This window comes from Trachemys scripta, chromosome 2 (assembly GCF_013100865.1).
Source record: "Trachemys scripta elegans isolate TJP31775 chromosome 2, CAS_Tse_1.0, whole genome shotgun sequence".
Lineage (NCBI taxonomy): Eukaryota > Metazoa > Chordata > Testudines > Emydidae > Trachemys > Trachemys scripta.
The window spans coordinates 279,473,531-279,489,379 of NC_048299.1; the positions used below are offsets into that span (position 1 = coordinate 279,473,531).

Sequence of the window (15,849 nt, forward strand, 5' to 3'; positions counted from 1 at the left end):
TCTGCATAAGTGGGCTGTAGTCCACGAAAGCTTATGCTCTAATAAATCTGAGCTGAAGCACCGCATTAAGAGGAATCTGGGCAGCGTCAGGCTGCTCTGGATTTGATCACCTCCATCTTAAAACATTTAGAAATCTAGAAACATTTAGATTAAACAGGTGAACTGACTTGGCAATTTACTGTGAGGCTGGGGAAAGAGAGAAGTTGGAGATGTGGGGGCTTCCCCAAGACATTTGCTTCTCCCTTTATGCTAAGAATCGTGGGGAGCCCTTGGTTACACCGTTAGAGCATAAACCAGGGAGTTTAATGGGGGACTTTATCTCCCCTAGTGCCACCTTGTGTTCCTTCCCTTGCTGGGCTCTCATGTCCTTGACATCATGGATGCATCTTCCAGAAAATTGAAACTCTCAACCTGAAATCTCAGGGCTGGGTAATGAATCCCACATTACTAATCTCACATGTCAAAGGAACAGTGTCCAGTGTTGTAGAGAAGTCTGGAAATTCTGTGTCTGTATCCTGATGTGAAGTGGACAGGACAGGAAGGACCAAAAGCCTTGGATTGACTTATCTTTTTGTCTCCTACTCAACTAAACAGCCCTTGCATGTTACAGAAGTAGCAAGCCTTGGAAAGAAGCCATCCACACAGGAAGAGTAGCTATTTAGTTGTTAAAATTCTTTTATGTTGGCATAAATTTTTTTGCTCCTTCCTTTATTGCATTCCTTTTATTATACTTATTATCATTTATCCTCCTTTAAATCTTCCTGTTCTACCAGACCCATGGTCACTTATGTCCACATGCAATTCCATTGATCTGTCAATCGTACGGGACTTGTTTGTGCACCTAGAAGTATTTTTTCACACAATGCACAGTCAGTCTGTGGAACTCTTCACCAGAGGATGTTGTGAAGGCCAAGATTATAACAAGATTAAAAAAAGAACTAGATAAATTCATGGAGGATAGGTCCATCAATGGCTATTAGCCAGGATGGGCAGGGATGGTGTCCCTAGCCTCTGTTTGCCAGAAGCTGGGAATGGGCGACAGGGGATGGATCACTTGATGATTCCCTGGTCTGTTCATTCCCTCTGGGGCGCTTGGCATTGGCCACTGTGGAAAGACAGGATATTGGGCTATATGGACTTTTGGTCTGACCCAGTATGGCCATTCTTATGTTCTTAAGAAAAACATGACAATGTGTAGATGATCTGACTCATGTAGGCCTGTCAACAGGGACAGAGCTAGTTTCCTTTGAAAGTTTGCTAAGAGCTTCCTGCTGATGCTATAAAACAGATCTTCTAACTTGTGTGAGGGCATATTTTCCAGACTCCTGTCCGATACAGTGGCTTTTTCCCCTCCCTCAGTCTTGTCAATTACTCAATATTCTGTCCTATCAAGGAATTTTATTTTTCAGAGTCAGAACCTTCAAAAATCAACCTAAAGATAATGAGTAGTGCATTCTTAGCAACAGTTAGGGAGCGGTGAATTTTGATCTGCTATAAAATACGGGTATGTCGTTCATATGGAATGTCTGTCATAAATGACGTTACCATATTTCTCATGACCTTGAAACTTGTAACTTGCATGTGAGGGACAAGATAGTTGCCATCAATATCATTTCCAGCCTGGTGCTTCAGTAGGAGGAGTTGATTACAATCCAACTGTGATTCACCAGCAACGGAATGAAGAACAATACTGTCCATTGTGTGCCCAGAAACAGGGAGCAAGGACAGGGAATAACATCCCTCATTTCTCCCGACATGTCGTCTCCTCCAGGATCTTGTTGCAATACTTAGGATGGGAATAGGGATTGTTAGCTAGGCCAGAGCTTGCCTCTTGCCATGTGATGTGGTGGCCATGCAGCAGCACACACGGTATATGGCTTTGGGTCATTGAGAGCTCACTCGTATACAAGCCTGATATTTGAGTCATTCTCTTCTAATTGCTCCTGGGCTAGCATCTTGTGCCACTTTCTTCGAAGCTCTGCAAGGCAATAACATCTGCCAAGTGAACATGAGCATATTTTAGGGCAGAACATATTAAATGCTGCTTCATCTGAGTTGCCCTATGTGCACTTTCAAACTGAAAACTTAAAAATCAGTACTTTGGTCAGTAATCCCAGCAACACTTGCATTTGCTCGTATTTCACAGGCATCTAAAGGACCAGGGGGTACATTGTGCAATCTTGGTGAAGGAGATATCTTAGGGCGTCAGTTCTTCAATGTATAATGCCCCCAAAGAATCCTGGGTATAGCTAAACATAGAGAGGTGACATGAAATAGAAAAAATAAAATATAATTGAATAATTAGTTGTAGTTGCTGCTGACTTGCACCATATGAATCTAATGGACTCTTCACAGCAGGGTAATTTGTTCATTTTTTTGGATCCAAATGGGTGAGTAAATAGAAGCTTAATTCACTTGTGAGCTCCCACCTACCTCAGAAAACTGGGACTTGAGTCTTGCAGACTCAGCTGGAAAAAAGGTGTCTTAAAAGCAACATTACTGTACTGGAGCCTCTGTCTTGAGCATCATAGAATCATAGAATATCAGGCCTGGAAGGGACCTCAGGAGGTATCTAGTCCAACCCCCTGCTCAAAGCAGGACCAATCCCCAACTAAATCATCCCAGCCAGGGCTTTGTCAAGCCTGACCTTAAAAACCTCTAAGGAAGGAGATTCCACCACCTCCCTAGGGAACCCATTCCAGTCCTTCACCACGCTCTTAGTAAAAAATGTTTTTCCTAATATCCAACCTAAACCTCTCCCACTGCAACTTGAGACCATTGCTCCTTGTTCTGTCATCTGCCACCACTGAGAACAGCCTAGATCCGTCCTCTTTGGAACCCCCTTTCAGGTAGTTGGAAGCAGCTATCAAATCTCCCCTCATTCTTCTTTTCTGCAGACTAAACAATCCCAGTTCCCTCAGCTTCTCCTCGTAAGTCATGTGCTCCAGCCCCCTAATCATTTTTGTTGCCCTCCGCTTCTGGAAGAACCTTCCCACGTGCTGATTAAAAACAATCTCCCAGACTCACCAAGCCTGCCAGAAGTTCTGTGGGATAGTTCGACAGAAGGGAGGCCAGGAATTACTGTGGTCAACTCCTTCCTGGGTAACGAACTGGCTAAAAAAGACATGCCATGGCAATGTGTGTTCCGCTAGTCCCATCTGTGATTCAGGTAGGGAAGAACAAAGTGGGACTTCAGGTGGGTAAATTCCCTTTGCCTCAGCAGTTTGTTCTGGGAGGCAGAGGGGTGCTGAGTGCTCTTAGTTACAAATGTTTGCTGTAACAGAGGAACTTCATCCCAGTCCACTTGGTCAGCCTGCAGCTTCTAGTCCAAGCTTTTAAAACTTGCCTGAAGACCTTGCTCAGTTAGAGCCTATTCCAGTCCACTGAAGCCAGTAGAAAGCATCCAGTTGACTTCAATAGATTCTGAATAGAGCCCACAGCTGGACCATTTGCTAAGTTACGTCCCAGCCTTCTGAAGTTGCCTGAGCCAAGCCTCAGTAGATTGTGTGAAAGGAGATCGCAGCTCATTGTGGAGGAGTTGCCGTAGTCTTTGGATTTGGATTCAGAACTGAACCCGAGAACAGATGTCTGCAAGGACTGCAGAATAGGCTGGATACCAAGAGAGTGAGGCAGGGAGAACATGTGCATGTGCTACATACAGAGAGAGAAAAGGGATTAAGTGATTCAACACAGTGCTTCTGCAAGTCATAATTTTAAGGCTCAGAAGCCTCATTAAAATTAGCTTTGACAGATGCTTAATTTTATTGCCACTTTCCTGAATAAAATTTGAGTTCTATCCTATTAGGAAGATGGCTTTTTTTCTTCATTCTGAAACCAGCATCTAATCTGAACTCTGTGTCTGTGGGTATGTTTTCACACCACATCCTTTAGAGAATTGATCAGAAAGAAGTAGTTTCTCTAGCTTGGCACTTTGTTGTATAAGGATCTAACACAGTTAATGTCTAACCTTTTGTTCAGTGTGTGTGAATAGCCAGGTGTTCTATAAACAAGCCTGATGATTTATGCAGCCCATTACAGAGTGTTGTTAAGGGGGAGAGAGTCCCCCTACTTCCCCATGCTATTAAAGATGCATGATAAGCAAAGTTGGAGGTGTAGCTCTTTTACGTTGAGTCATATATGCACACTTATATAAAAATGTGAATGCTGCCTTTAGACAGAGAAAGCTAGAGTAAACTCAATCTAGGGCCTAAATGGAGTAAGGCGTAAAGAGACATGCATCTCTGCTTTGTGTTCAGTTAGGAGGAACATGAAGTGGGAGTATCAAGAATGTCAAGGGGCAACTGACCTTTGACCTTGTATAACATTTATGTGTGTGTGAGAGAGGCTTTAAAATGTGCTAGTCTGGAAAGTAACACTTGAGAAATGGCATTATGAGGCTACAGGCTTGTTCTCTCAATGACTCCAGATCAAATCTACTCAGTATAGAGTGTTCGTGTTTTCTAACTGCCATCCTGTAGACTTCCTCCAGAATCTGAGAATCAAGCTGGGTTCTTTCCTTCTTGCACACCATTGCCAGCAATGAATGTTCTTCAGGCCACATCAGCCCTCAGAGACACCATCAGTGGATTTTCACAAGTGTTTGGAACTTGGTAAACAATTCCATTGCTCATTGCCCAAGGAGTAGACTTTCCAGCTCCCTCTTCGTTATTTTGGCTCTGGAGGGCTAACGGAAGTAAAAAAGTAGTAATATTGTCCAGTCCACCGAAGTCAGCAGATCTGACTCATGTACAGATGGGGATGGAGGACAGACTTTACCGAGTAGCAAAGGGCCATTTCTACATAGTAATTCTCCTCTGAAAAACTGCCTGACTAGCAAAACATTGAGCAGACTCTCCATAGGTGTGCAGATGAGTTAACAAAAAAACAAAACTAAAATCGCTAGCCCTGCAGAGTTTACAATAAGGGCAGGTCTACACTAACCCCCCCAATTCGAACTAAGGTACGCAACTTCAGCTACGTGAATAACGTAGCTGAAATTCGAAGTACCTTAGTTCGAACTTACCTCAGTCCAGACGCGGCAGGCAGGCTCCCCCATCGACTTCGCGTACTCCTCTCGCCGAGCTGGAGTACCGCAGTCGATGGCGAGCACTTCCGGGTTCGACTTATCTCGTCCAGACAAGAAGGGATAAGTCGAACCCAGAAGTTCGATTTGCTTGCCGCCGAACTACCGGGTAAGTGTAGACCTACCCTAAGTTACAGGTATTTTATCTATTTCAATGCCGACGGCATGCTAAACTTTATACAGTCCTTGTCCTGAACATCTTATGGAGTGCTATGCTAATGTAGAATGGCTTTCAAATAAATGAGTATGGGTTGACAAGCCCTGGGAAAGGAGGTGGTTTGAGAGGGACAAAGGTTGTGGGACAAGATCATGAGATGCTTTTGTTATGGATCCTTATTGGATCCTTTCTTAATGTATAGTTAGTGTTCAGGGGAAAATATGACCTATTTGGGGTTTTGAGGAAAGTCAGTTGAGAGCAATTCCAAGGAAGTAGAAATCTATTACAGTCCATGGATGGCTAAATGATGGTAACTGAGCCACCTGAGAGATAAGAAATCTGAGTGTGGTCCCCAGGCTGGTGGGGTTGGAGGACAGTATCGGGGAATGCGGGTGTGGGTACATCCCTGTCACCCGCAAGCTAAAATATTGATGCAAATTGCTGTCCTTGGTAACTTCCTTCTTCCCCATTCCTATGTTGCAGTTCTTCACCTCCCGGAGTGTTTGAGAAAGAATATGAAATATACCGGGATTACAATGCAGAAGGTCAACTTCTCCACTACAGGTAGCTGGAATTTATCTACAGTAATGGGGCTTTGTCTTCTGAGAATGACTGAAATGTAAACACTGCCATATTGTGTGTGGGATTGGGGACGCTATTTGTGAGTGTGTCTGTGTGGGGAAAGCAAACTTCATGTAGCAGGAGGTATTGAACGCCTTCTCTCTTTATTTCTTTTGATCTTCCTTTGTAAACTTTGGCTCCCTAATGTAAGGATGAGAATGTTGTCTCCTGGTTACTTAGAGTGGAAGCTCTTTGGGACAGGAATTGTTCACGACTGTGTTTGTATAGTACCTACCACAGTGTGGGCTTGGTCTGGGTTGGACCTTAGGCACTAGCATAATAAACATGATAACAATGGTTAGAGCAGGGCATTTGGAGCCCTGGACTGGAGGCAGTTTGGTGACTGGGCTGGGAATGGAATGTAGGAGTTTCCTTGTTCTCAATCCTTTAGACCAGGGGTCGGCAACCTCTCAGAAGTGGGGTGCCGAGTCTTCATTGATTCACTCTGAGTTAAGGTTTCACGTGCCAGTCATACACGTTAACGTTTTTAGAAGGTCCCTTTCTATACATCTATAATATAGAACTAAACTATTGTTGTCTGTAAAGTAAATAAGGGTTTTAAAATGTTTAAGAAGCTTCATTTAAAATTAAATTAAAATGCAGAGCCCCCACTGAAAATCAGCTCACGTGCCGCCTTCGGCACACGTGCCATAGGTTCCCTACCCCTGCTCTAGACCCCACTGCCTCACCAGTGTGTTTGATTTCTTTCCTGCTGAGCATGGGCTGGATAAGACAGTAGCAAATATTCATTTATGGGAGTGATTATTCTGTGTGCATTTCAGAGGTTATAAACATTGTACTTCAGACAGAAGGCTGCCGGTCTGTTTCTTCTATGCTGTAATCTTGTCGTTTGAAATATGTTCAACTGCTTACATTGGGATTTTGTATAAGAAATTATCAGTATTTGCTTAGATCTCTCATTAATGGTAAAACTCGATATTAAAAAAGCAGAGGGGGAAAACCCCACCTCCATATTCTCTGCTTGCTGCTCACAAAGCCCTGTAAGACTAATGGGACTCTCACATCAAGAGGAAAATGGGGACCCATTTCAGGAATTATGCAGACTCCAGCAGCCTGGAGCTCTGTCAGTCGCTGCTGCCTTCTCAGTGAGCCTGCAGCTTGCCAGGATCTGCCATGCCATCACCACGGGGCCGGTTTTTGTTGGCTTTCTGAGGTTTTGTTTGGGGCTGTAGGTGTTTGTTTATCTGGGTTGTCTGTCTCGTCAGAAAGTTCAGTTGGTTTCAGGCACAGATCTTCTGCCACCAGGCCTCCTCAATCTCTACAGGCAGAGGAGTTGGAGGCTTCACCTGGAGGAAGGGAAGATAACAATGCATAACGTCAATCATATCTCTAAGTAGAGACAACCCATGGTAAGAGTGTCTAGCACTTCTGCACACAGTGCACCTTAGAACTATGGTTGAATCAGTGCATTGTTTGTCCTCCAAACACAATGCACTGCATTAGGAGATGGAGTTGGGAGGTATGGCTAAATCACTACAGTTGTAGCATTGATGGCTTCCTGGTTGTTCTAGGCAGAAGCTGTTGAAGACTACATGCGTTCAGCTAAGCCACATACTTCCATTACAAGCTGACTTGTGAAATGCTCTACGTGGTCATTGCATGTGGATAGATGGTGTTTGTACACATAGTGAAAGTTCAAGGTGTTCTAAGCAATGGCTTACTGCAGCACTTCCCCTCCTAGTGTAGACAAGGCCAGAGTGGTCTGTCCCAGTCTGTTCTCTAGAGCTGTCTATCCAAATTGGGGATGGTAGGATTTTCTCTTCCTGACTGGCAGAGTCCAAAGTAATCCAGAAAATAATACTTGGACATTAGTTTCCTCTAATGGAGTCGTTTTATCTAATATCAAACCTGAGGCCTCTCTCACACGGACTCGCTGTCTAGAGGGCGCAAGCAGCCTGCCTGATTTCAGTCACAACCTTGCAGTTCACAGGAAGGTGGGATTGAGCACTGATGTGCTGTCTGACTGTCTCCAGAGCATCATGCTTACATTAATGTATCTCTTAAGGATATTAGCGCTGTTGGTCAGTGGGTATCAGATTTCCAGCTTGGATATGAGCTTCAAGGATTGTTCAGTTCAGTGTTCCTCTGAGCCTTGATTAACATTCACAGTGTGTGAGCTCCGAATGGGACATCTGTAGGCTCCAGAAATTAAGGACAGGTTCTTGCACCAGTTGCAATCACTTCAGTTTTTATTTCCGACCCACTGTTTCAGTTTCCCCCAGTTAGTTTCAGAGCCTTAAAATGCTACCTGCCCTGCTGGAGGAATACCATTGAGTAACAGAGTACACTCATTTCCTGCCAAATATTTGGCATTTTGAGTCTCCAGGACTGTGTGGAAGGGTCGTCTATGATTCTTCAGCAACATTTGTTCTGTAACATGTGTAGAGGCTGACTGATATTCTCTCCACCCTACATCCACTTTGGACAGCTTAAGATTTCAACTGGGGCCAGGGCTCATCACAGCAGTGCCTTATCTTTAGGGGTCCAAGTGGTGCTCTGGGAAAAGCATAGATTATTACTATTTATTCTTATTTATGATTTGTATTGTGGTATCCCCTGGGAGCTTCAGTCATGAACCAGACCCCGTTGTGCTAGGCACTGTACAAACACAGGACAGACAGACAGTGCCTGCTCCAAATGCCTTACAATGTAAGTGAGACAAGGGGGGTGAGGTGATATATTTTATTGGGCCAACTTCTGCTGGTGAAAAGACGTGCTTTCAAGCACACATGGAGCTGTTCTTCAGGTCTGGGAAAGGTCTGAAGAAGAGCTCTGTGTGAGCTTGAAAGCACGTCTCTTTCACCAACAGAAAAGGTGCAATAAAAGAGAGTTCTTCACCCACCTTGTCTCTTTTCTGTCCTGGGGCTAACACAGCTATACGCTGCAAACTACAATCTAAGTATAAGACAAGAGGCAACAGGAGAAGCACAAGGAAACAGAGACAATACTGGTCACTATGATAGGCAGCCTCAGGTGCTCTGCTGTAATTTGGCCTCAGTTTAAGATGAGCTGGAGCTCCCTGCATGAAGCTACCCTTAGACCAGCATGGTGCCTGGTTAGTGACTCATCCATTCTGACGTGATTAATAGTCAAAATCTTCCCGTTGAAGAGATTCTTGCTTGTGTGATTTGATGGCTGTTGGCAGGGCTGATGTGGTGGTGAGAGCTGGGTCAGAAGCCTGCAGAGGCTGAGTTTGTAACTTTCAGCCTGCATAGCCAGCTATAAATATCTCCTTTCAGCTGTCTACTTTGCTAGTCCTGTAACTTAGGGTAGGTCTATACTTACCTCCAGGTCCGGCGGTAAGCAGTCAATCTTCTGGGATCGATTTATCGCGTCTTGTCTAGACGCGATAAGTCGATCCCGGAAGTGCTCGCCGTCGACGCCGGTACGCCTGCTCGGCGAGAGGAGTACACGGAGTCGACGGGGGAGCCTGCCTGCCGCGTGTGAACCCGCAGTAAGTTTGAACTAAGATAGTTCGACTTCAGCTACGTGAATAACGTAGCTGAAGTTGCGTATCTTAGTTCGAAGTGGGGGGTTAGTGTGGACCAGCCCTTAGTTTCGTTTGCATTAAGAACATAACATAAGAACGGCCGTACTGGGTCAGACCAAAGGTCCATGTAGGCCAGTATCCTGTCTACTGACAGTGGCCAATGCCAGGTGCCCCAGAGGGAGTGGACCTAACAGGCAATGATCAAGTGATCTCTCTCCTGCCATCCATCTCCACCCTCTGACAAACAGAGGCTAGGGACACCATTCCTTACGCATCCTGGCTAATAGCCATTAATGGACTTAACCACCATGAATTTATCCAGTTCTCTTTTAAACGCTGTTATAGTCCTAGCCTTCACAACCTCCTCAGGCAAGGAGTTCCACAGGTTGACTGTGCACTGCGTGAAGAAGAACTTCCTTGTATTTGTTTTAAACCTGCTGCCCATTGATCTCACAAGAGGAATTCATTTACACTGACTATCTGGCCTGTCAAAATTAATCTCCGTTTGGACTGTGGGATGAAAAACAAACTTCCTATAAGTAAGAGATCAGACTTCCTAACACAAATGGCAATGACTTTTTTTATTGTAACCCTATACCATTGAATGACCTTAACATTCTGGCTTGACAAAGCCCTGGCTGGGATGATTTAGTTGGGGATTGGTCCTGCTTTGAGCAGGGCGTTGGACTAGATGACCTCCTGAGGTCCCTTCCAACCCTGATATTCTATGATTCTATAGCCTGTGTTCTCTTATATACACCTGCAAAGCGCTGTATGTGAAGGTGGTGGGTGAGCTTGACCAGCCTAATAACAACCATTCCTCAGAGCCTTCCTCCGGGAGCTGAGTAAGTTGCATGCCCATTTTGCAGGTGAGGAAACTAACAGGGGAAGTGATTTGCCCAAGTTCTGTATCATTGTTCCAGCTGGTATTAAACTCCGGGGTGCCTGGCCCATTAGACCACATGGTCACTCGTTTAGTTTGCAGGTAGCAGTGGGAATACTCATTCAGTATGCATCCAGGTGAGTGACTGAGCAAAGCCAAACAAGGCTAGAGAGGTAACTGAGAGTCTGTGATTTGTTTTGTGAGCAGCTATTTCTGTAAACAGGACAGAGCAAGCAGGACAGTGATTTGATGCTGATCAATTCTGACCCTCTGCCAGCTGGATTATCACACTGGATACAAGCTCCAATAAGATAGAAGAGAAAATGTAGGTTCTCTCAGTGACAGCAACTCCATCTGCATGTGGGCGATTGCCCCCCTCCCACCAGTCAGGAGGTCTGTGTAGCCTTACTGCTAGCATGTACAGTGCCTTGTCTGCCTTATGCACGCCAGCAACACATCTTGCAACAGCTGCCTGTGTTTTCTCTTCCTTTCATGCGGGGCCTTTTCCAGCAACCAAGCAATTAAAGGATGAAATTTCGCTGTGGTTAGCACACACGGGCTGTTTGCCTTAGCACAAGCTTTGCTGGAGAGAGAGACTTCCATTTCTTTCCCCTCTCGGCTTTATTGGCTGTAAAACACAGATTACCCCTACCTCCCCCAAATCTGTGCCAGATGGGAAGCTAATTAGCCGCTTCAAGCCCCCCGCTTGTTTAATTAGCTAAGAGTGGATTATTTTCTTCAGGAACCAGGCAGAGATGTCCTTTACGCGTGGGTCTCTGTGTGCAGTCAGGAGAGAAGAGCTCCTATAATAAAAGTGGGAGCTTCTTTTGAGGGTATGGCTAACCCCCCATTAAGGTGTAGCTATGTGGGCTTTGGCTTCTGTGCAAACCATTCTCTTGGCACCAAGGGTGAAAGTTAGGGCCTGGACTTCCAGCTGATCCTAGTGATTTTTGTGTGCCCAAATTGACACATGTAAAGGGCTTGATTTTCAGGGGCAGGTGGTTGGTGCTTTATGAAATCACCCCCCCTCTTGGATTTAAGGTGTCTCAGCTTGGGCTCCCCCAAAATGGAAGCAGTCAGACTCGCTAGGCATAGCTGAAAATCTTGGGCAAGGTGCTGCACTGTGAAAGGAAATACATGGGCTATAAGGACACAAGGAGAGAACTCTGGCCTAGAGCACTGCTGGGAGCACAGGAAGGTGAGCAGAACCCACAGAATCATGACACAAAATGGCTGTTGTGCTTGGGCACAGCCTGGCAACACAGAGCCAGCTCAGAAGTCACCTTCCTGGGCTGTGTCAGGAGGCAGTGGGTTCGGGCCCTGGTGAGGAGACAGTGCTTCATGTCACGCTTAGACTAATCATCAGATGGGGGTCCATGTGCAGCAGTCGCTTGGCCGGAGAAAGGGGGTTTGTTTTGAGAGTGGTTGGGGACGATCCGAAGATCTCCCTGATCTTCCCCCTGACTTTCCAGCATGCTCACACAGACATTGAGCGCGTGACTGAAATGGACCAGAGCAAGGATAGATAAAGGTTTAAAGGCTAAATCCTGCCCCAGCTTGAGGTAGGCATGTCGCTGCCTGGCTTGCAGAATTCCCTCCTGCACTGCAACTGAGCTCTCCACGGTGCAGGAGTGCCATGCATTTGCTGCCTGCGCTTTCATCAAAGCTGCCCCCACAATCATTCAGCCTCAGAGTAGCCACCTTATTATATTCAGCAGCTTGCAAATTCTAGGCAGCATCCATTCATAAAACACTCCTGAGCAGTTACTGTAGGGCAGGGATTTAGTATCCGAATAGAGCCAAAACAAAGCATTATCTGCAGGGCAGGAGTAGTGCTGGGGGGGGGGGGGGGGGGCTAAGACATGGAATATTGAGAGTGGGGGAGCATGAGGCAACTCCTCCCCCCAACCCTCCCAAGTCCTGCATTAGCACTATAAATGGTGCATTAGCATTAACCTGCATTAGCATTATATATCTTGGCAATGCACAGATAAATAAGACAAGGTTCTTGCCCTGAAGAGCTTGCAAGGTAAATGAAGAGGTAGGATGTATGTGGACAGACTGCAGCTTGGGAACGGGGACAAAGGGACATGTCATGCCAATGAGGCTGTGCTCTTGCTGCAGTAGCTGATGTATCTTGGAGGCTGGCATTGGCCTAATATTTTTGTTCTCTCTCCTTTGTCATTTCCTTACGCCTTTGTGTGCACACGCCCAGGCGAGTGCTTTCATGCACGTGCCCCATAGCGGAGAAGGGAAGAATGGGGGTTGCAGGTCTTGGGGAAGAAGTGTTTGAAGAGAATTAGTGGAGAGGGAGGAAGCCTGGTCATGGGTTCCAGGACTCCTGAGAGGGAGGCCATGTGGAGTGGGCCAGCTTTGTGGCTTGGGCAGAGTTAAGAAATGAGGGAGAGCGGTGGCTGTTGGCCGAGTGCCCAGCTTAGAAGGCAGTGCCCCGCCAGCAGCAGCGCAGAAGTGGGAGAGGCAATACCATACCATGCCACCCTTACTTTTGGATGCTGCCTTCAGAGCTGGGTGGCTGGAGAGTGGCAACTGTTGACTGAGGGCCCAGGTCTGAAGGCAGCAGCACAGAAGGGTGGCAATTCCATACCATGCCATCCTTACTTCTGCGCTGCTGCTGCTGACGGCGGCTCTGCCTTCAGAGCTGGGCTCCCGGCCAGCAGCTGCCACTTTTCAGCTGCCCCGCTCTGAAGGCAGCGTCGCCGCCAGCAGCGGTGCAGAAGTAAGGGTAGCAGTACCACAGCGCCCACCCCCCCACAATGCCCTTGCGACCCCACCACAACGCCTTTTTGGGTCACGACCCCTACAATTACAACACTAGGAAATTTCAGATTTCAATAGGTGAAATCACAAAATTTATGATTTTTTAAATCCTCTGACCGTGAAATTGACCAAAATGGACCATGAATTTGGTAGGGCCCTATACATAGTGAAGGCATCCTAGCTTTCCCCTGGGTCTACCTTGCCTTGCTTTTCTGAATGTAGCTGCTGCAGTTTTCTGGGAAGAGGATGCATGGAGGAGGGCAGAGGGCTGTAGATTGCCAATTTGAAAGTGCCACTCTCCACCTGCCATTCTTCAGGGTGTGCAGTTAAATGCCCCCACTGCAACCCCGTTTGCCATGCACTGTGCTCTCATTCCCCTTGTCCTTTACTTCAGACTAGCATGTGTGGACGAGTCTGAGGCTTCAAAGCTATCTGCTATGAGAGTCATGTAGTGCACTGCCAGAGACAACCCTAGGCATGCTGAGAACCTTGACAAAGAGGGATCACAGCCCCCAACAAATCACTGCTTCCTTCTTCCACCTAGCTCAACAACCCACCTGGTGTCCCCTGCCTGAGACACCCCTTCCTCTGAATGGTGTCCGTTCTCTGCAGTGGGCACACCATTCCCAGAATCCTTTGCAGGTGTGCTCCAAACCAGGGTGTCGTGACAGTTTGCACAAAGGATTCTAGGCCACCTTCAAGATTCAAAAGCAGCCAGTCACTTGATGAGATAGAAATTAGTACCCCCCAGGGATTGAGCATAAACTCCATGGTCTAAGACTAGCCTGTTGGGGAGTGATAGTGGCAGCCCCTGTCCTGTCTCAGCAACTTCCCCACCCATGTGGCATCCTAGATGTGTAGCTTCCTGACACAAGCCTACCGCAGTTCCCTGCAGCGGGATCCTTGGAAAGAATGTGAAGGGAGCTGGCTGGCCCTCTCTGCCTTCGCGGTGGAACAGATCAGCACAGCCCTCTGACAATTTGCTAGGAGGGTGGCGTTCTAATACAGCAAATTATGATTAGTGGGTGTCATTAAGGGGATGATGTCTCACTCCGTGTCTAGATGGCATTTGTAGGAGAGCCCTTGCATCTTAATGCTCGGCAAGATGGCCAAGTGCAGTAATCAGCCTTGTCTTGAACTGATTTTATTCGTACTGGGTTGAACATAAAGCAGCTTGTCGTGGCCCCTCGAGCCTGGATCTTTAGGTGATCCCAGAGGCCAGGAGAGCATTCTTCTCTTCCGGGCCCTGTAACAGTCCAAAGGGATGAATTCCTTGTACATCTGTGGGGCAGATTTGTCAAGGAAGGGTTAATCAGATCTGAGAAACAGCTAGCCCTATACATTAAGCTGATGTATTGGTCTGATGTAATACTTCCATTGTGCTCCCTTGATTGACTGGTAGGGAGTGGAGTCTTTTTAAAACACGCTAGAACTCATCTGTCTAGATCAGAATGCCCCAGCTCACCTGCTCCTGTACTGAATTCATCTTCTGTCTTAATAAACAGCTGCCTCTCTTCTGGTTTCTTATTGGCCGTGATTCAACACTGCATCGGGTGTGCTATGGATTTGTCTGTGGCTGTAAGGAAAGTGTTAAACCTCCAGGGCTGAGCTCGGCAATTACAACCCAGAATCCTGCAATCTATGGGAGGCCGTGTGCATCGTAGGAAGCAGATACGGATGCAGTGGATGTCATAGTGTGTCCACCAGGGCGTCCCGGGAAGCTGAGATATTACTCTCCTGGGAATTTCCCGGGAACAAAAGAACTTGACCTTAAAACAGAACCCTCGTTCCATTATGTAGGCAATTCTGTTCTGGGCGTAATCGAGGTGTCTGCTTACTTAAGCGTAGCCAGTGTAATTTTAAATAGACTCTCAAGGGGACTAGTCTGGGCTGGGGGCTCTGTGTTACCGTTGTATAACTCAGAGTGAATACACTCTTGGTTCTTGGCCTCCATCTTAAATATGGATCGAATCCAAGGAAAAGGCCAATCGGACCACCTAGCTCTTCCAGCTCATTCTTCAGGACCAATTGCAGGATGGTTCCTTGCAGCATGTTCTACCCAAACTAGCTTATAGATGTCCCAAGCGATGGGGCTGCAGCCGTTCTCTTTCAATGGCCGGTCCATCCCATGGTAAGGGAGATTTCCTTGCCGAAATGCTCCCTTTTCAATTTCATTCCATTGTAGTTAGTGTTGTGATATCACTTCATGGGCGATGGTTAGAATAGAGAAGTATAAAAGTGTGGACAGTGAGTTGGGGATAGATTCCAGGAGTCCTGACATTATCCCTGTCTCTGGCCAACAGACAACGCTGTCTCTGCGGACTGCCAGCCTCACGATTGCTTAGGAAGCTCAGCATACACCTTTCTACCAGCTCAGAAGAGTGGAGCTGAGAGAACGTTGAGTTGTGGATGAAAAGTTTACCAGCTTCTAGCAGAACTCTTCTCACTTCGCTGTGATGCTGCTTGTGTCCTCAGGACATCACCAGTTTGCCAAGTCCCTTGCCACCAGGAAGTGTTACTGCCGCCTAAAGGGATGTGTGCCAGCTGACCTCCCTGCTGTTAGCGCAGGTCTCTGGGCATGCTTAGTGGCTGGCCTATGGGAATAACACTGCTGCTAATCTTGTGCTGCCAACCTCTTCTTATATCTCTGCATGGAGCAGATAATGCTGTGGTGCCAAGGGCTAGGATGCTTCCATGTGGCTGTGGCTGTGAGTTCAGTTCCCACTGGAGCGGGCTGGAAAGGGTGAGAGGGTGGGGTAGTGGAAGCCAGTTCAGGGAGTCCTCTCTATGCAGGGAGCAAAGAAGAAACAGAGGCT

At 46.7% G+C, this 15,849-nt stretch overlaps 1 protein-coding gene across 1 annotated transcript in view; it reads left to right on the top strand.

Moving 5' to 3' along the window:
- Positions 1 to 5,732: 5,732 nt before the first annotated feature.
- ARHGAP39 (Rho GTPase activating protein 39) overlaps positions 5,733 to 15,849 on the top strand; it is a 210,074-nt gene continuing 199,957 nt past the window's right edge. Inside the window, exon 1 of the mRNA XM_034763742.1 lies at positions 5,733 to 5,804. The gene's annotated coding sequence lies outside the window, so the exon portion shown is untranslated. The remainder of the gene's footprint in view (positions 5,805 to 15,849) is intronic.